This window comes from Macaca nemestrina, chromosome 17, assembly GCF_043159975.1.
Source record: "Macaca nemestrina isolate mMacNem1 chromosome 17, mMacNem.hap1, whole genome shotgun sequence".
Taxonomy (NCBI): Eukaryota; Metazoa; Chordata; class Mammalia; order Primates; family Cercopithecidae; genus Macaca; species Macaca nemestrina.
The window spans coordinates 11,041,489-11,060,206 of NC_092141.1; the positions used below are offsets into that span (position 1 = coordinate 11,041,489).

The following is an 18,718-nucleotide window of genomic DNA, read 5'->3' on the forward strand; positions in this document are numbered from 1 at the left end:
CTCTTCTAAGCGCTTTATATATACAGCAATTCACTTATTCCCCACACAACTCTATAAGGTAGCTATGTGAGGTATATTGCTATCTCTGTATTTGGCCTTGGATGAATTACTTCTTTGGGCCTTAATTTCCTCATGTATTCATTGAGTGGGATCATTACTACATCACAGAGTTTTTATGAAGATTAAATGAGAAAATGCTCATAGCAAGTGCTTAAAGAATGTATACATAATATATATGCATATAATACACATGTGTATAAGTATATATTTAAGTATAAATGTAAATTGGAGGGGCAGCAAGCATCAGAGGAGAACATGTCCAGGGTTGAAGCTGTTCTGTCTGCAGACCCCCTTCCTAGCAGGACAGATGAGGAGGCGTGAGGAGCCATCATGGTCCCTGGGCAGCTGACTCTGGTGTCTCGGGTTGAAGAGGCTGCTACTGCAGCTGTGGTGTTGAAGGGGATGGGAGCAGGGATGGTCGCTGCCTGGGGATGGCTCCTAGCCTCTTATCCAGAGTGCCCTAACTCCCCACCGTGTAGCTGCTCCTGCTCAGCGCTGTGCCCCCTCACCTGGCCAGTCCAGTGTTGCAGGAGACAGGTAGGGTGACCAGCCATCCAGGCTTACTGGGTACTGATGGATTTCCTGAAATATGGGACTTTCAGTGCTAAAACCATGAACATTCCAAGCAAACCAGATGAATTGGTTTCCTTAGTAAACACTTTTGGGCAGTGGCATGTCATTTGGAACACCTGTCCCTGTGCATGTGGGCTGTCTCCTTCTGGAATGTTCTCTGTATTTGGCTTCACCCCCCTCCCAGGGCATAGAGTCTTGTGGGCAAAGGCGGCCTTCTCTCTTCCACCCCCACCCTGGGGCTGGGGGCCCTCCCTCCCAGCCTGCTTCCCCTCTTGCTTCCCCTGGCTTTGCATCTTGCTCTGTTCTTGGGCACAGTTTGAGAGGAGGCTGGGACTCCCTCCGAGCACAGTTTCCAAGAGTTTCCAAAAGTGGTGGTGTTTCCTTTCGGCTTGCTGTGTGTTTCGTTAGGATAATGAGTTACCTAATGGTTATTAGACTATAATAAAAAGGTACCAAAACAAACAGTGCAAGACAAGGATGTCAACATAGGCACCTCTTTGTTAGGCTTGTCACCGACCACCAGTGCTGACAGCCCACCCTGGACTCCTTCCCTTGGTTAGAACCTCACACCCACTCTGCACTGGCATTGGCAATGTATGTACGTATTTATTTATTTTTGAAACAAGGTCTCACTCCTGTTTCCCAGGCTGGAGTGCACTGGTGTGCTTGGCTCACAGCAGCCTTGACTCCCACGTGCAAGTGATTCTCCCTCCTCAGCCTCCCAGTAGCTGAGATTATAGATGTGCCCCACCATGCCTGGCTAATTTTTTTGTTTGCATTTGTTGTTGTTGTTGTTGTTGTTGTTGTTGTTGTAGAGATGGGGTTTCACCATGTTGTCCAGGCTGGTCTTGAACTCCTGAGCTCAAGCGATCTGCCTGCCTCAGCCTCCCAAAGTGCTGGAATTACAGGCGTGAGCCACCGCGCCTGGCCTGTCTTCATTTAGCTGACCCAGTCAGTCTGGCCTCGGCCCTGCACAGCCGCTGGGCCTTCCCTCTTCTGCTCTATTATACTGCTTGATGATTGTCTGTCCCTGACTCGCATTGCCTAAACTCCTCAGAATAGTATTTTTTTTAATAAAAAATGTTTGTTATGAAAAATTTTAAACACGCACACATGTGCATGCATTCCACAATCACAATCACAATCACAGCTTCAACAATTATCATTGATTCTTTTTCATTTGTCTCCCTTGTATATATATAAGGTTGACCCTTGAGAACAACACAAGTTTCGAGGGTCCACTTACATGTTGGCAATGTTTCTTTGAGATAGGGTCTGGCTGTCGTCCAGGCTGGAGTGCAGTGGTGCGATCCCAGTTCGCTGCAGCCTCGAACTTCTGGGCTCAAGCAATCCTCCCATCTTAGCCTCCTGAGTAACTAGGACTACAAGCATGAGCCACCATGCCTGGCTAACTTTCAATTTTTCTATAGAGATGGTGTCTTGCTATATTGCCCAGGCTGGTCTTGAACTTCCATCTTCAAGCGATCCTCCTGCCTGGGCCTCCCACAGTGCTGAGATTACAAGGAATGAGCCACTATGCCTGGCCTGGATATTTCTTCTATAAATATATTGACTTTTTTGAGACTTGTGACAATTTGAAGAAACCTACATACGAACTGTATAGCCTAGAAATATTGAAAAAATTAAGAAAAAATTAGATATGTTATAAATGCATAAAATATGAATAAATACTGGCATGGCACAGTGGCTCACATCTGTAATCCCAGCACTTTGGGAGGCCGAGGTGGGTGGATCACGAGGTCACAAGATTGAGACCATCCTGGCTAACACGGTGAAATCCTGTCTCTACTAAAAATGCAAAAAAAAAAAAAAAAAAAAAAAAAATTAGTCAGGCGAGGTGGTGGGCGCCTGTAGTCCCAGTTACTTGGAAGGCTGAGGTAGGAGAATGGTGTGAACTCAGGAGGTGGAGGTTGCAGTGAGCCAAGATCGCCCCACTGCACTCCAGCCTGGGCAACAGAGTGAGACTCTGTTTCAAAAAAAATATATATATATATAAAATATATATTATATTATAATATATATTTTTATATTTATAATATATTATAATATATTATAATACATATTTTTATATTTATTATATATTATATTTAATATATTATATGTTAAATAATATATTGATATAGATTAATAATATAACATTTTTATATATTATATATTATAAATATATATTTATATTTATAATATATAATATGTTATAATATATATGATATATAACTATATATAATACAAATATATATGAGTAGATACTGTTTCATTTATATGTTAATTGACTCTTCATCTTATCAGTAAGGCCTCTGGTCAACAATAGGATATTAGTAATTAAGTTTGGGGGAGTCAAAAGTTACACTTGAAGTTTTGACTGCACAGAGGGTGGCACCCCTAACCCCCACATTGGTCAAGATACTTTGTTTCATTTAGTATTTTAAAGTGAATTATAGACATCTCTTCTTCAGTAAAGCCTTGCACATAGACAGTTGTGTTTCCCTAACAGATGACCCCCTTCCTTCTTCCTTCATTCTTTTTTCAAATAATAACCACAGTGCCATCATAACCATACATGAAGTTGAAGCATTCTTAAAGTGAATACCCATTCCACATTCACATTCCCTTGATTGTCTCAAAACCACCTTTTTTTTTTTTTTTTTCTTTTGAAACAGGGTCTCGCTTTGTTGTCCAAGCTGGAATGCAGTGGTGCAGTCATGGCTCACTGCAGCCTGGACCTCCTGGGCTCAAGAGAGCCTTCCATCTCAGCCTTCCGAGTAGCTGGGATCACAGGCACCCGCCACCATGCCTGGCTAATTTTAAAATTTTTTTGTAGAGAGAATCTCACTTTGTTGCCCAGGCTGGTCTCGAACTCCTGGCTTCAAGTGATCCTCCTGCCTTGGCCTCCTGAAGTGCTGGGATTACAGATGTGAACCACCATGCCCAGCCTCAAAACCACACTTTTAGAGTCAGGTTTCTTCCAAGCAGGATCCCAGCAAGTTCTAGCGATTACGTTTAGTAGCTCTGCCTCCAGCACTTCTTTTGGCCTCTAACAGCCTTTTCCTCCTCTGTTCATAACATTTATTTATTGAAGACACAGGACTTCTGTCTTAGAGAACTTCCCTCATTCCAGATTTGGCTGCCTACTTCCTTACGGTGCCATTATCACTTGCCTGCATCTTGCAAGGGTCATGTCTCAATTTCCACTGTGGCCCTGGATCCTAGTACAATGCCTTAGCCCAGGAGAGGTGCCCAGTCAAAGGTGAATAAACAGTCACATGAATATTCATAAGATACCTGGCAATGTATTGAGGGCTTTGACCCACATGCCATTGGGCCAGGGGCTACATTTTCTGTCTGCTTCTGCCTTGTGATGCTGGGACTGTTTACTGCAGAAGACTCAGAATGCCATGGTCATTACCATCATCCCCTAGTAACCGAGTTCTCCCATTTTCTTTTTCTTTTTCTTTTTTTTTTTTTTTGAGACAGTCTCGGCTCACTGTAACCTCCACCTCCCGGGTCAAGCGATTCTCCTGCCTCAGCCTCCCGAGTAGCTGGGACTGCAGGTGCCTGCCACCAAGCCTGGCTAATTTTTTGTAGTTTTAGTAGAGATGGGGTTTCACCATGTTGGCCAGGACGGTCTCGATCTCCTGACCTCGTGGTCCACCCGCCTCAGGCCTCCCAAAGTGCTGGGATTACAGGCGTGAGCCACTGTGCCCGGCCACGGTGGCTCTTATTTTCTAAGAGATAGAAAATATCTCTTATTTTAAGAGAAAATATCTCTTAAATATCTCTTATTTTCTAAGAGATAATAAGTTAATTTTTTAAATTATTTTTTCTCTTTTTTTTTTTTTCTCTTTCCTCCTCTTCTCCTGTGCCCCACTTCCTACTTAGCTCTTTAGAAATGCAGTTATAACCTTTTGCCTTCCCTCCACCAGATACTGCCTGGACAGCAAGCTTATCCAACTGTGTGCTTACTTAAAAGATCAAGAGTGAAAACCTTTGCCACCAGGCGTTTGCCTTGAGAGACAAAAGTCAATTTACGACCAAAACTATGCCTGCTACAAAACTCTTTCATCTGGAGAGCACCAGAGACAAGGCCACTTTACAGCCTAATTCTGCCTGCGATGGCACCAACTTGACCACTTCCGGTAAGGCAGTCCGGTAGATAAGGCACATATCGATAAGGCACCGGAAGTTACGCAGACCCCCACCTACTTGTTTCCTCCCCTGCATGCCACTCATGCAAAATCCCTTTCTAAACACCTGTTTTCTCTTCCAAAAGAGAAGCGGTACCCTTAAGGCAGGAAGCCTGTGTTTCTTCCCCTAAGCTAGCTTCGGAATAAAGTCACTTCCTTTATAGCAGATCCCAGGAGTAACTGAACTTGCAACCCAGCTACACTCTCCCTCCCGCTCACGCCAAGGCAGGGGAATGAACAAATAGGAACCTTCGGGTAACTTCGGAGGAGGCGACTGCCCTGGGCAGGAGTTTCCACAGGACCCTGGGCATCTCTTGCCAATGCCAGTGCAGAGGGGGAGTGAGGTTCTAACCAAGGGAAGGAGTCCGGGGTGGGCTGGCAGCATTGGCAGTCGGTGACAAGCCTAACAAAGAGGTGCCTATGTTGACATCCTTGTCTTGCATTGTTTGTTTTGGTATCTTTTTATTATAGTCTAATAACCATTAGGTAGCTCATTATCCTAACCAAGCACACAGCAAGCCGAAAGAAAACACCACCACTTTTGGAAATTATTGGAAACTATGATCCGAGGGAGTCCCAGCCCCCTCTCAAACTGTGCCCAAGAACAGAGCAAGATGCAAAGCCAGGAGAATTAAGGGGGAAGCAGGCTGGGAGGGAGGGGCTCCAGCCCCAGGGTGGGGGTGGAGGAGAGGAGGCCCCCTTTGCCCACAAGACTCTAGGCTCCTTCCAAGGAGGGCAAGAAGCCTCTTCCCCGCCCCCCCCCCCTCTTTTTTTTTTTACCCAGGGCCCGGGAAAGTTATGCAAAGCAATTACTCAACTTTGGCAGTCCAGGGAGGAGCCACCATCTTCCACCTGCTCCACCTCCCACTACGTTTGTCTTTGCCTCCTTTCCCTTCCCATCAGGGCTCATGACCAAGGAGATGGAACTCTGTGACCCTAAGTCTCTTGCTAGTCTGGTCCTCTTGGTTCTTTTGAGAGACCGAAATACAGGTGACTCTGGCTGGGCTCCGGCAGCTAGCTGTCTTGAGGCTACACAGCATCTAAGGCCTTATCCTTAACCTCCAGCTCCCTCCGGCTTTGCTTTTCTCTCACTTCTTGCCTCTTCTAAAGGTTCTCCTTGTTCCTGTCTCTCTTCCTTCTGTCTGCTGCAGCCTCACACACCAGACAATTCTCAAGATGTCCTTGGGGGGAGCCTCCAGGGCCGTCTGTCCCTTCTCTTTCTCGGTGCATATAATTCAGCAGTGATGTGAGAGACAGCAGCCCGCTGGGCTCTGCGCCGGGAGCCTGGAGCGCTAAAGCTAGGGGAATTGTGTATGGGGAGGTGGGGAGGTGGGGAGGTGGGGAGGTGGGGAGGTGGGGAGGTGGGGAGGTGGGGAGGTGGGGAGGTGGGGAGCTGGGGAGCTGGGGACGGGGAGCTGGGGACTTGAAGAATGAAGGGACTGGTGGAGTTTACAAGAAGTAGGAGTGGGAGTGGCGGAAGAAGGAGCATCTTTCTTGGGCAATCGTTATCTGCTGGCACCTCCGCCTCCTCAGGGGGCGTCAGTTCCAGGAAGGAGCTGGGGCTGAGTGGGACGCGGCGCCCTGGCGCGGGGCTGTGGCCGAGGGTGGAGGGGGCCTCCTCTTGGGGTGCGCCTGCCACCTAGTGGTAAAGATGAAGCAGTGCTGCTATCTGAAGTCGACTTCAATTACTCCTTCGCGATTTGTCTCTGGCCTGGTAATTCACAGTGGACTGGAAATTAGAAAATCGAATCTCACGCATTGCTAATAAATACTATCTCACAGCAATATTCACTGCAATATCAAAATGCCAAATAATTAAGACCTACTAGCTTTTAAATAATTTAAAAGACTCATGTAGTCATGTATGCATCTTACCATCAAATATTGATCATACAGATTATATGACAGACACTGTTTTAGGTTGGGCATTGGAAATAAAAAGAGCTATACAATTTATGTGCAAAGACAGGCAACTGAATAAACAATTCCAATCCAGAAGGAAAAACTGTTCAATACAGCCATGTCGGCGCTGTGCAATTGAGAATACAAAGGAGAGGCTTGGCAACACGGAGAAACCTTCTCTCTACAGAAAACAAACAAACAAACAAACAAAACCCCCCTCAAAATTAGCCAGGCATGGTGGTGCGCATGTGTAGTCCCAGCTACTTGAAGGGCTAAGGTGGGAGAATACTGTAAGCCCAGGAGGTCGAGGCTGCAGTGAGACGAGATGGCACCACTGCACCCCAGCCTCAGTGACAGAGCAAGAACTTGTCTAAAAAAAAAGAAAACACAAAGGAGGATTGGCATAGGGTGGTGATGGGAGATGCTTCCCCAAAAAGGTAATGGTTAGTCTCAGCACTTTGGGAGGTTGAGTTGGGCGAATCAATTGAGCTCAGGAGTTCGAGACCAGCCTGGCCAACATGGAGAAATCCCATCTCCACAAAAAAATCCAAAAATTAGCAGGGTGTGGTGGCACGCACCTGTAGTCCTAGCTACTCAGGAAGCAGAGGCAGAGAATCACTTGAACCTAGGAGGCAAAGGTTGCAGTGAGCAGATATCCCACCACTGCACTCCAACCTGAGCAATGAGAGTGAAACCCTGTCTCAATAAATAAATCAAGCAAGTAAGTGAAGGTTGATGGTTAGGATGAGCCTTGAAGGACATATAGGAGCCAAAGAAAAGTGATGGAGGTGACAGAGGTGGTGGTGATGGTGGTAGAAGTAGAGGTGATGATGGAGATGAAGGTCGTGGTGGAAATGGAGGTGATGGTGGAGATAGTGGTGCTCGTGGTGGTGGTGGAGATGGAAGTGGTACTGGTGGTGGAAGAGGAGGTATTGGTGGAGATGGTGGTGGTGAAAATGGGGGTGATGGTGGAGATGGTGGTGCCAGTGGTGGTGGTGGAGATGGAAGTGGTAGTGGTGGTAGAAGAGGAGGTATTGGTGGAGATAGTGGTGATGGAAATGGAGGTGATGGTGGAGATGGAGGAGGTGGTGGTGGTGGAGATGGAAGTGGTACTGGTGGTGGAAGAGGAGGTATCGGTGGAGATGGTGGTGGTGGAAATGGAGATGATGGTGGAAATGGAGGTGGTGATGGCAGTGGAAGAGTGGATTTGATGGTGAAGAGGGTGGTGGTGGTGGTGGAAATGGAAGTGATGGTGGAGATGGAGGTGGTGGTGGTGGTGGTGGAAGTGGAGGTGATAGTGGTGGTGGAAATGGAAGTGATGGTGGAGATGGAGGTGATGGTGGTGGTAGAAATGAAGATGATGGTGGAGATGGAGGTGATGGTGGTGGTGGAAGTGGAGGTGATAGCAGTGGTGGAAATGAAGATGATGGTGGAGATGGAGGTGATGGTGGTGGTGGAAATAGAGGTGATGGTGGAGATAGTGGTGGACGTTGTGGAGGCCATAAAGTTAAAGGCTGGAGGCCATACAGGCTGTGGTGGTGAAAGTAGAGCTGATAGGGGTAGAAGTGGTTGCAGTGATGAAGGCGGTGATGATGAGGAGAGTCATGATTGTGGCGGTGGTTGTAGTGTTGGTGAGTGTGCTGATGATAGCACTGTTGTTGGATGTATTAGCTTTGGTTTTGGTGATAGTGATGAATGTGGATGGTATTGGTAGAGGTGGGTGTGTTGGTGGTGGTGATGATGGTCATGGTGGTACTGGTAGTGGTCTGATCTTCAAGTCAACCATAGCTGCTGCTACTACACAGGTCACTGGTTAGCCTCCGCTGGTTCCCATCTTTATGGCTTTTCCAGTGTTGGAGACTCTCATCTCTATTTCTACCCATTTTTGGTCCTCAGAAATCCTTCTACTGCTTCCATACTGCCTCGGGGCACAAAGAATTGCTGAGCAGCCATCGGAGGTGATATTTCTCTAGAGATATAAACAGCTCCCTCTCGTTAGGATCTGGTCATTTTCCTGCTTCTTTTCTGGAACTCCACTTGGAGGAAAAAATGTGTTCTTCTTTGCTGTACTTTTTCCAAGATGCAACTGAGTTATTCATCCATATGGGCCTCAGGCCAAGCCTGAGTGGGTTGCAGGGCCCCTGTCTTGGGAAAACACCAATGTCTGTGTTTTCTTCTTACCCTTTGTTATGTGTTAAGTATGCCCCACCCCCAAATTCATATGTTGAAGCTGTTGTAACCCCCAACGTGATTGTATTTGTTAAAGAGGTAATTAAGGTTAAGTAAGATTATAAGGGCCTTAATCCAGTAGGATTGGTGTCCTTAGGTGAACAAGAGGCACTAGGAGCATGCCTACACAGAGGAAAGCCATGTGAGAACACAGGGATGATTGCTGACTGCAAGCTAAGGAGAAGAACTTAGGAGAAACCAATCCTACCGGCACCTTGATTTTGGACTTCCAGCCTCCAGAACTGTGAGAAAATAAATTTCTGTTGTTTAAATCGCCCAGCCTGTGGTATTTTGTTATGATGACCCAAGCAGAATAATGCATACCATGATTCTCTTCCATTCTCTCAACTCAGGACATCCTTTCCCAGTGTTGGGGTGGTGGAGGGGAATGATGTGGATGATGATGGTGGATGGAGAGAAGGCCTTTCTGTTGTTAAGAGTTTTTTTCTTTCTATCATCCATGTGACATGCTCTTTCATTCTTTTTAGTGTCTGGGCCAGTCCACCATGGCTTTTCAGGAGGCAGGGCCCAAGTACATCTTTGGATTCAACGAGGATGGTTCTAACAAAGAATACCAGTGAACCCACCCTGTGGAAGGGTCCTCATTGGTAGAGGTTGTATTCCAATTACTTGTTTTTTTGGTCTGAGGTGAACACAGCATTCCCTCTTTGGAGCATTGTGGGCATTATAATTGCAAAAGGGAATAATATTAGGCTCCTTCAAAAAAACAAAGTGGTGGACCAGCATCTTAGCTGTGGAAAGAGCTCAGACCTTGGTAACGTTTCAAAGTAACATGGGTGTGAGGGACAGTCGGTGACCACAGAAGGAGCTTGGCCAAGGAAAAAGAGACACATAGTGTCAGACAAAGCTCAGAAAATTGCAGAGAATTCGACTGGGAGGCAGGTCATATCAGCCTGGAGCTAGCTTACTTTTGTACTTCTTGCATAAGACAATCCACCTTCTTACTGTTTAAGCTGCTCAAAAGGGTGTTTCTGTAACTAGTAGTGGAAAGAAATGTGTCCAGAATCGCTCAAAACCCTGAATGCCACAGTGCATTGGCAGGGCAGGCTTTATATGGCCACAAACAACAATACTGGAATATTCTATTCACTCATTCCCTCACGTCATGGTTTCCTACTTGTAAGCACCATGGATAAGTCCCTTTCTGCTGTTTCTCCCCAAAACGAGGATATGCATCATGATTTCTTGAAGATTCCACCATTAGTCATACATGAGCCTGACAAATTGTACAAATTAGAAGTTAGTAAGGCACCTTCACTGGACCTCTGCTGTATCTCTAAGTATATGTTGGGATGGGGAAGGGTGAGTGAATAATTACAATTAATAAGAATTAATAAGAACCAGTTCCTTTCAGTCCGAGTGGCATTTAAGAAAGGCTATGAATTCTCCCCTGATCAGTCCAGAAAGGCTTCCCTGGAGCTGTGGCTATTGAGTGATCTTCGTTGTAACACAGCTTTCCTAAAGTCAGATTCATTGAGAAAAGCGCTACCTTTAAGTCCAATCCAAGGGATAAATAGTTCATCAAATATAAGTTTATTTGTCTACATGCTTCCTTCCCTTCTAGTCAGTTTAGCTTCTCAGGGCAAGAGGTTCAGCCCCTGCCTCTCTGTCTCTAGCACATGAATTCATTCAAGAAATGTTTCCCTACTACCAGGCTCCAGGGTTCTTCTGTTGTGTGGAAAATCAGAGATACGTAGTCTCTGCTCTCACCGAGCATTCAGACAGTGAGAAAGCTAAGCATTAAATAGGTCGTTATGACAGTAATTACTCAATAGTGATTAGAAAGAAGAGGTACAGGAGCTATAAGACTCTACCATGGGAGGACTTGACCCAGTTCATGGAGTATCACGGAGGCATCCCAGAGCAGGGACCATTTCAATAGAGACCTACAAGCTAAGGTCTTGGCATTTGGTATCCCGTTAGCAGGGGGAGGCTCTGAGCCTGGTTAAGACTGACTTAGGAGGGGTACTTGGCAGGAGGTCAGAAAGCCAGGCAGGAGTGGCTCAGATAAAACTGGAGTCATAAGCAGGGGCCAGAGCTTGCTGCGCCTTGTAGGCTGTGATCAGCCATAATAGAGTCTTTGTAAATGTTAGCTTCCATGTATGAATGAATGAAATACCAGAGACGTGTCCTTCTTTAGGTGCCCTTAGGTAGCCTTATGTAGGTTTCAGGATAACAGTACAGTGGTGAAAATGTCCAAGCAAGGGTAAAGGAAGAAATATGTCTAGGTAAGCCACGGAGGAGATAGGGATGGACATGGGCAGATTGCACACTTCTTGATGGAGCAGGGACACCCCAGGGTGGAGATAGCCCGAGTTAGATATCAGTGTTTGGTGCCTATGGCAGTGATAATGAGGTAGGATCAGGTCTGCAGTTCACCTCCTTCTCCCCCAAGATCCAATTCCCCTCCTCACTTTCTTAAGATACCAACATGATCTCCTGAGGGCAGGGTCTAGGGACTCTGATCATGCTGCCCACTTTAGAGTGCCTTGAACAGTCTCAGAGACAGAACTCCCTCTGTGCACCAGCCAGGAGGTGCCGTATATACTTGTCCATGGACTATTCCTGAGACTAAGACTTCTAGGGTTCACCTGCAATCTCTCTTTCTTTCTAACAGTGGCAGTTTTAGCAGGGGGTGGGGGTGGGGTGGCAGAAGTATTTCTATATTTGGTAGAACAGTCTAGGCTAAGATAAGAAAAGGATTCCAGTTCAAGACCAGCCTGGCCAACATGGGGAAACCCTGTCTCTACTAAAAACACAAAAATAAGCTGGGCGTGGTGATGCTTGCCTGTAATCCCAGCTACTTGGGAGGCTGAGGCAGGAGAATCGCTTGAACCTGGGAGGCGGAGGTTGTAGTGAGCCAAGATCATGCTGCTGCACTCCAGCCTGGGTGACAGAGCAAGACTCCATCTAAGAAAAAAAAAAAAAAAAAAAAAGAAAACAAAAGGATTTCAATATTTCAGTAGCTTAACATAATAGAAATTTATTTCATGCTCTTATGGTAACCTTTGGCATGTCTTCACCTTGTCAAGGCAGCTCTTTTCTACTGGATTACTCAGGGACCCAGGCTCCTTCCATCTGTGGCTCTGCTGTCTCCTAGGGCCTTGTCATTTATTGTCTACATTGAGCTGGCAGAAACAGAAAAGTTGAGTTGGAAGGGGAAATGTTTGGAGGACCATATGCAGGTCTTTTTGGCCAAGCCTACAAGTGGTATATATCACTTTTTTTTCATACTCCATTTGAGAGCACTTAGTCATGTGACCACACTTACCTGAAAGGAAAGAGTGGAAATATAGTCTAGCTATGTGCTCAAAGAATTACAATTAATAATAGATTTTTGTGGATAAGTAGATTTTTGTGAAAACTAGTAGTCTCTGCCACATTGATGACCAAAATTAATATTTCACACTCTCCCTTTGTATTAGTGATCTAAGGCTGTGTAACAAAGTATCCCCCAAATTAGCAGATTAGCACAAGAAACATTTGTTACCTCACATTGTTTCCATGTGTCAAAAATTTGGGAACAGCTTAGCTGATGTTTTCAGCTCAGGGTCACTCATGAAGTTGTGGTCAAGACTTTGACCTGGGCTCCGACTCATCTGAAGGCTTGACTGAGGCTGTGGACTTGTTTCCAAGGTGGCTCATTCCTAGCTTGAGTGGGTCAGGGACGTTCATGTGGGTTGCTGGCAGGGGGTCTGAGTTCCTCCATGTATGAACGTCTCCACAGGGCTGCTTGCCTGGCCTCACAACATGGCAGCTTGCTTCCCTAGAATGAGTGATCCTAGAAAGAGGTCACAGTATCACTTATCATTTAATCTCGGAAGTCACACACCATCATTTCTGCCACATTCTGTGTATTAGAAGCAAGTCACTAAATACAGTATGCACTCAAGGGGAGAAAACTTAGGCTGCACTTCTCAGAAGGTGGTTTATCCAAGTGGAAACATTTAAAAATTACCACGTTCTTAAAGAAGGATGTGGTTTTGGACGTAGTTCAGGAAAATGAAATACCAGGAGAAGATGCAGTTGGGGCTTCCAGGAGCACCTCCTAAATGCCTGGTTTGTTTTTCCTTTATACCTTCTGCTTTCTTAATGTCTGGACTGTGAGTGCCACTTTTATTGCTACAGTGGCCCTCTGAGGACAATGAAGAAGTCTTGTGGGTGGAACTGAGCAGTAAAAAGAGTAAAACCAGTAATAAAAGGAACTTGGAGCATTGAGGATATTGTGGGAGCCGCCAGGACAGCCCAGGACCTTCTACTTCTGAACTAAATGATTAAAAAAAAAAAATCATTATCTGATTTAAGCCACTGCATGTTTTTTGGGGGGAAGGGGAGGATTTCTGTCACCTATAACCAAATTCTACTTACAAACAAATATAACCAATTCCTAATTGATGTATCTGCTATGTGTCAGACAGTCCTAGGCACTGGGGAAAGAAATTTATATGAAAATGTCACTATCCTCAAATGCAACACAGATACATGTCGGGTGGCACAAAACAGAAAACGGACATCTCACACAAAACAAGCAGCACTCAAGGGTGTAGAAGAAACTCACCAGATAGAATAAAAGCCCCATGGAGCAGTGATTTTGGCCTGTGATGTTTGTTCCTTTACCTCCTGTACTTAGTACAGGATCAAAGACATTCGTATACTATGTATTCAATACATAAAATGGAAATGGAGTATATCTTCAAATTAAAATAATATGTCTTCTGTAGGGAGAGAACGATGATGAAGGACTTCCTGGATTTCTAGTTGGGTTGGAGGACAAAGCCAGTTGGGTAGGACACTTAGGCACTGGGCTCACACGGGGAGCCTCAGCAGATGGAGGCAAGCTGTGGGCACATCTTTGCAATCGCTTTCAGAGCACACAGGGCTTATTGTGGCATTGATTACTGGAGGCTCTGGGTGTTCAATTTGGCTTGAAAATGCCTCTCCCGAAAGTCAGAATAGCAATTAAGGAAAGCGTGGTGAGAGTACTAACCCATTTAATTAATGAGGTCATTTGTTTTGCTGAGAATCTTACTGAGGCCTAGGAGGAGGACTTGCTGCCGTGGATTACAACCCCAAAGGAAGGACATTTTTTTCTGTTTAGCCCTTAAAATCCAAATCCCATCCTGCAACGCCAGTCACTGGTTTTAATTGACATTCAGTTGTCCTTTCACACTAATTTCTCTGTGGACCTGTTTGATTTAAGCGGTCCTCCCTAGTGAGGTTCTCAAAATGGATTAGACAATTTCAGCCAGTGTTTGCAGTGCACTGGACTCCTGTCCAAAGAATAACAACGAAATTAAATGGCTACAATGTCCTCCTTTTTTCCCACTAAAGTAACAGAAGACGCAATCCTGGAACCTGTCTCCAGCATTCGCCAAGCCGGTGACTTTCACACACTCTTACCTGTTTACATCCAGTTCAGAAAGATGACTTCGGTAACAGACCTGTGCCAGAGCTCTGCAAACTTCACTAGGGCCTACAAAAGTAATTGTGACTTTATAAAAAACTCTCCAAAGCTCAGAAAGAAAATATTAACAAAATATTTTCCAAGGTAACATTAAGTCGTTGAGTCCACTAAAATTCAGTGCATGGTTATATTGTCATATATAAATTATGTCCAATGTGGGCATATTTTGATTGTTAGGTTTAATATGCTGTGAGGTTGAGTGTCTCCAAATATGAAGATAATTTGTGACTTTGAAAGCTCTAAAATGACCTTGAGTCTACTTGCTTCTTGAAATCTAGGTGAGATTATTTTTTGAACTTCCTATGGAAGTTCAAAGCCCTCCCTGTGATTTCTGCAATTTGCTGTGTTTCTGCTCGGGCAGGGCTTATAATCACGTGGAGAGGACGCTAAGACAAAAATGACTGGGCGGGGCCCTCATCAATTCCAATTCAGCAGGTCTGTGGGGAGGCCCAGAATATGCATTTCTCACAAGCTCTTAGGTGATGCTGATGCCACTGATCTTGGACCACACTTGTGTAACAGTGGTTCTCAAGCTGTCTTGGTCCATTTGTGTTACTATGAAGGAATATCTGAGGCTAAGTCGTTTAGAAAGAAAAGAGGCTTATTTGGCTGATGGTTTTGCAGACTGTATAAAAGTCCTGGTGCCAGCATCTGCATCTGCGGAGGGCCTCAGGCTGCTTCTCCTTACTGTGGAAGGGGAAGGGGAGCCAGCATGTGTAGAGATCATATGGTGAGAAAGGAAGCAAGAGAGAGATGAGGAAGGTGCCAGGTTCTTTTTTAACAGTCAGCTCTATAGAGTGAGAACTACTCATTTTCACCAAGACTGCACCAAACCCTTTATGAGGAATCTATCTCCATGACCCAAACACTTCCCATTAGTCCCCATCACCAACATTGGGTTCAGATTTCAACATGAGGTTTGGAGGGTCCAATATCCAAGCTCTATATACCTTAAAACTTAGCATCAGAATCACCTAGAGAGCTTAACAAAACACAGACTGCTGCCTCTCATCCCAGAGTTTCTGATTCAAGAGGTCCGGGGTAGGGCCCCCAGATTTTCATTTCTAACAAGTTCCCAGGTGATGCTGCTGCTGCTGGTCCCAGAACCAAACTTTGAGTAACGTGTCTTCAGAGGACCCTCCTTTGATCCTCCTTCAGCTGTGCCCTTCCCTACAGGGGAGTCTTGGGACTAAGGGACCATCCTCTTCCCCACTAGACCCTACTCTGGGTACTTGAGATCCTTGTACAACTAGCCTTGAGCCCACTTCCAGGGCCTGCATGGGGACTATTCATAGGAGATGGGAGGGGAGTGGATGGAGTTGGATGTACAGACTGGGATGTCTACATACCATGTGAGGCCCTTGTAGTTCAGGATGGAGCCAAGGTTGAGAAGAATGGGGGATGGAACCAGGGCCCAAACATTCCTGTGCAGGCAGCATCAAATCTCCCATTTAGGACCATCCTGACCAGAGACGAGAAACCTGACAATTAGGAACATAGGTTCTCAAGTCACGCATACTTCCATTCGATCCGTGACTCTGAACTCTTTCCTGAGTGACCTCAGGTAAGTTATTAAACCTCTATGAACTTAGCCTCTGCATCTGTAAAACTGGAATACCAAATACCTACCTCATTGGTCTTTTGGCAAGAGTTAATGCAGTAAGGTGTATAAGGCATTGAGCATGAGCCTTGGAATGTCGTAAATGGTTGATATTATTGCTCTTGCTGTTGTTATTTTCAGCTGCTGCTTTATTAAGTCCTGTAGTGGGGGAAGTGCCTGTTATTCGTCACTGTCTTCTTCCTGCCTCGTGCCAGAGAAATCCAGGCACCTTCTGAGCAGGCTTTAGGCTCCTGCTGCTCTCCTCTGGCTGCTCTTTGCTCCGTCCTGCTCACAGCCCTAAGTCCTGTATTGCAGGCTATGAATAAAGGATGCTAGAGTTTAGAAGATACCATGTCTTTTTTTGTAAATGGCTGATGCGAATGAGAAACTTCGTAGAAAATAGTACTTTTTTTTTCTTCTGTAATTAGAAGGTTCATGAAGCTATCTGCGGTCTAGATAATGACATTTATGGAAAATAGTGCACCCAATGATTTGACCCTTGCTCCTGTTTTTCAAGGGTTTAATTTATGTTTTCTTTGCTTTGTGACTGCTTTAGATACAGTGATGAAATATGAGTGTTTTTGTGAGGGCTTAGGCAGCCCCCATGGATGCTGGAGTGTGGGCCTGTGTGAGTGAGTGCCTCTCCTCATGTATATATGAGAATTCCAACCTCCAGCAGCAGCAATAATAACCTAACTGGTACTTTCACCAGGCTTTCCACAGGGCCATCCAGTCGTACTTTCTACAGTGATGAAAGTATCCTTTCTCTGTGTTGTCCAAAATGCAGCCACTAGCCACATGTGGCTCTGAGCACTTGGAAGGTGACCAAAGGGACCGTAGGTGAAAATTGAATTCTAAATTTTGTTTACTTTTCATTAATTATTTAAACAGTCACTTAGCATTAGTAGCTACCATGTCGGGCAACGTGGATTAAGAAGGTGCTTGCAGACTTGATCTTTGCTACTTCCCTGAGACAGGAATGGAGAAATGTATCATCTTATTGATGATGAAACTTTGGGGTGGAAAGATGGTGTGATTGGTTTAAGATCACAGTGCAGTGATCACACCTGGGTATGGGCAGGTGGTCATCTACCCCATCACCACAGGTAACCTGCTTCTTCAGAGCCTGAGAAAGTCTAATTAATACCTTAACTACTAAGAAAAAGGCAAACACTTCAATAGAAAAAAAATGAGAGGATAAAGAAGTAACATTCAAAAATTCAGAAGCATTTTTACATACTGGGAGTAGTCAATTAGAAAATACAGGCTTTTGATATGAAGAAAAGCTGTGAAACTGTCCAGAAAGCCACAAAGGAAGATGTGAATAAACAGAGACACATTGTGTTCCTGGTGGGAAGTCCCAATAGGTCAGTTCTACACAGAGTAATTTATAAATATAAAGCAATTCCCTTAAGAACCTTAGGGATATTTCATGGAGTTTTTCAAACTGAAGAAAAAAATGCACCTAAAGTAGAAAATGTAAGAGAATAGCACAGACTTTTAAAAATACAAATCAGAAGCTTGAAGGGGCAGAGAAACACATGGCAAAGTTATAATAACTGAAACAACATGGGGATGGTGTGTAAATAGCTTGAAGGACAAATGTAACAGAGCAGAGAGTCCAGAACGAACCCATGTATGTGTGGGAACTAGGATGTGATAGCAGCAATGCCTCAGGCCAGTGGGAAAAGATGGCAGTTCTGTCCTGCACTGAGATTTATAGTGAAAAATTCGAAACAAATGTCCCACAATAGAAAATTAATAAAATATCTTTTAAGACTATGCATTCACTAGATGACAAAATAAACCATTTTAAAATGATGATGTTACTAAGTGACAAAATGATGAACGTTATTTATAGAGATGTACGTGATATACTGTTAAGTGAGCACAAAAACACAGTTTATGAAACTGTAAAAAGGGCTGGCTCTGGTGGCTCATGCCTGTAATCCCAGCACATTGGGAGGCCAAGCGGGGGCAGATCACCTGAGGTGAGGAGTTCGAGGCCAGCCTGGCAACATGGCGAAACTCTATCTCCACGGAAAAACAAAACAAAACAAAACAAAACAAATGTAATCCCAGCTACTCCAGAGGCTGAGGCAGGAGAATCGCTTGAACCTGGGGCAGAGGTTGCAGTGAGCCGAGATCATGCCACTGTACTCCAGCCTGGGCGACAGAGTGTCTCCATCTCAAAAAACAAAACAGTGAAAAGCATCATGTGATCCATGTTTGCTAAGTACGTTCACATATATGGATACTTCTACTTATGAAAGTCACAAATATACACGTCTATCCTGATCCAACCTTTAAACTTTATTTTTATATTTTTGTTTTTAAAAGTATGGAATGCTTCACAAGTTTTTTGTTATCTGTGCACCGACGCCATGCTAATCTTCTCTGTATCGTTCCAATTTCAGCATATGTGCTGCCAAGGTGAGTACATGACTTAATTTTTTAGACCAATCTTAACTGAGGTACTACACAATCAGTAGCTTAAGCCTCTACTTGGTTGGGTTAAGCGTTAAGCCATACCTCCCAATCTTGGCTTCAGGGGTCTATGCCTCCTGGCTGGGATCCTATGTGGCTTCCTGAGTTGCCTTTGAAGTTGACCACATTCCCAACCATGTGGGCTTAGGAAACAGCCCTGGGGGTATATTTTTCTCTAGA

The 18,718-nt window shown here is 44.9% G+C and overlaps 1 long non-coding RNA gene and 1 other non-coding gene across 6 annotated transcripts in view; one reads left to right on the forward strand and one right to left on the reverse strand.

Moving 5' to 3' along the window:
• The window catches only part of LOC105473565 (uncharacterized), a 316,160-nt gene that overhangs the window by 104,457 nt on the left and 192,985 nt on the right, over positions 1-18,718 (forward strand). Inside the window, exon 5 of one of the 5 annotated variants that reach the window (XR_011615374.1) lies at positions 4,575-4,787. The exons of the other annotated variants lie outside the window; for them this stretch is intronic. This is a non-coding gene — a long non-coding RNA (uncharacterized lncRNA). The remainder of the gene's footprint in view (positions 1-4,574; positions 4,788-18,718) is intronic. 5 annotated transcript variants of the gene reach the window in all.
• On the reverse strand, positions 18,387-18,492 carry LOC112425195 (U6 spliceosomal RNA). The gene has a single exon (XR_003016263.2). It is a non-coding gene; the product is annotated as a U6 spliceosomal RNA (small nuclear RNA).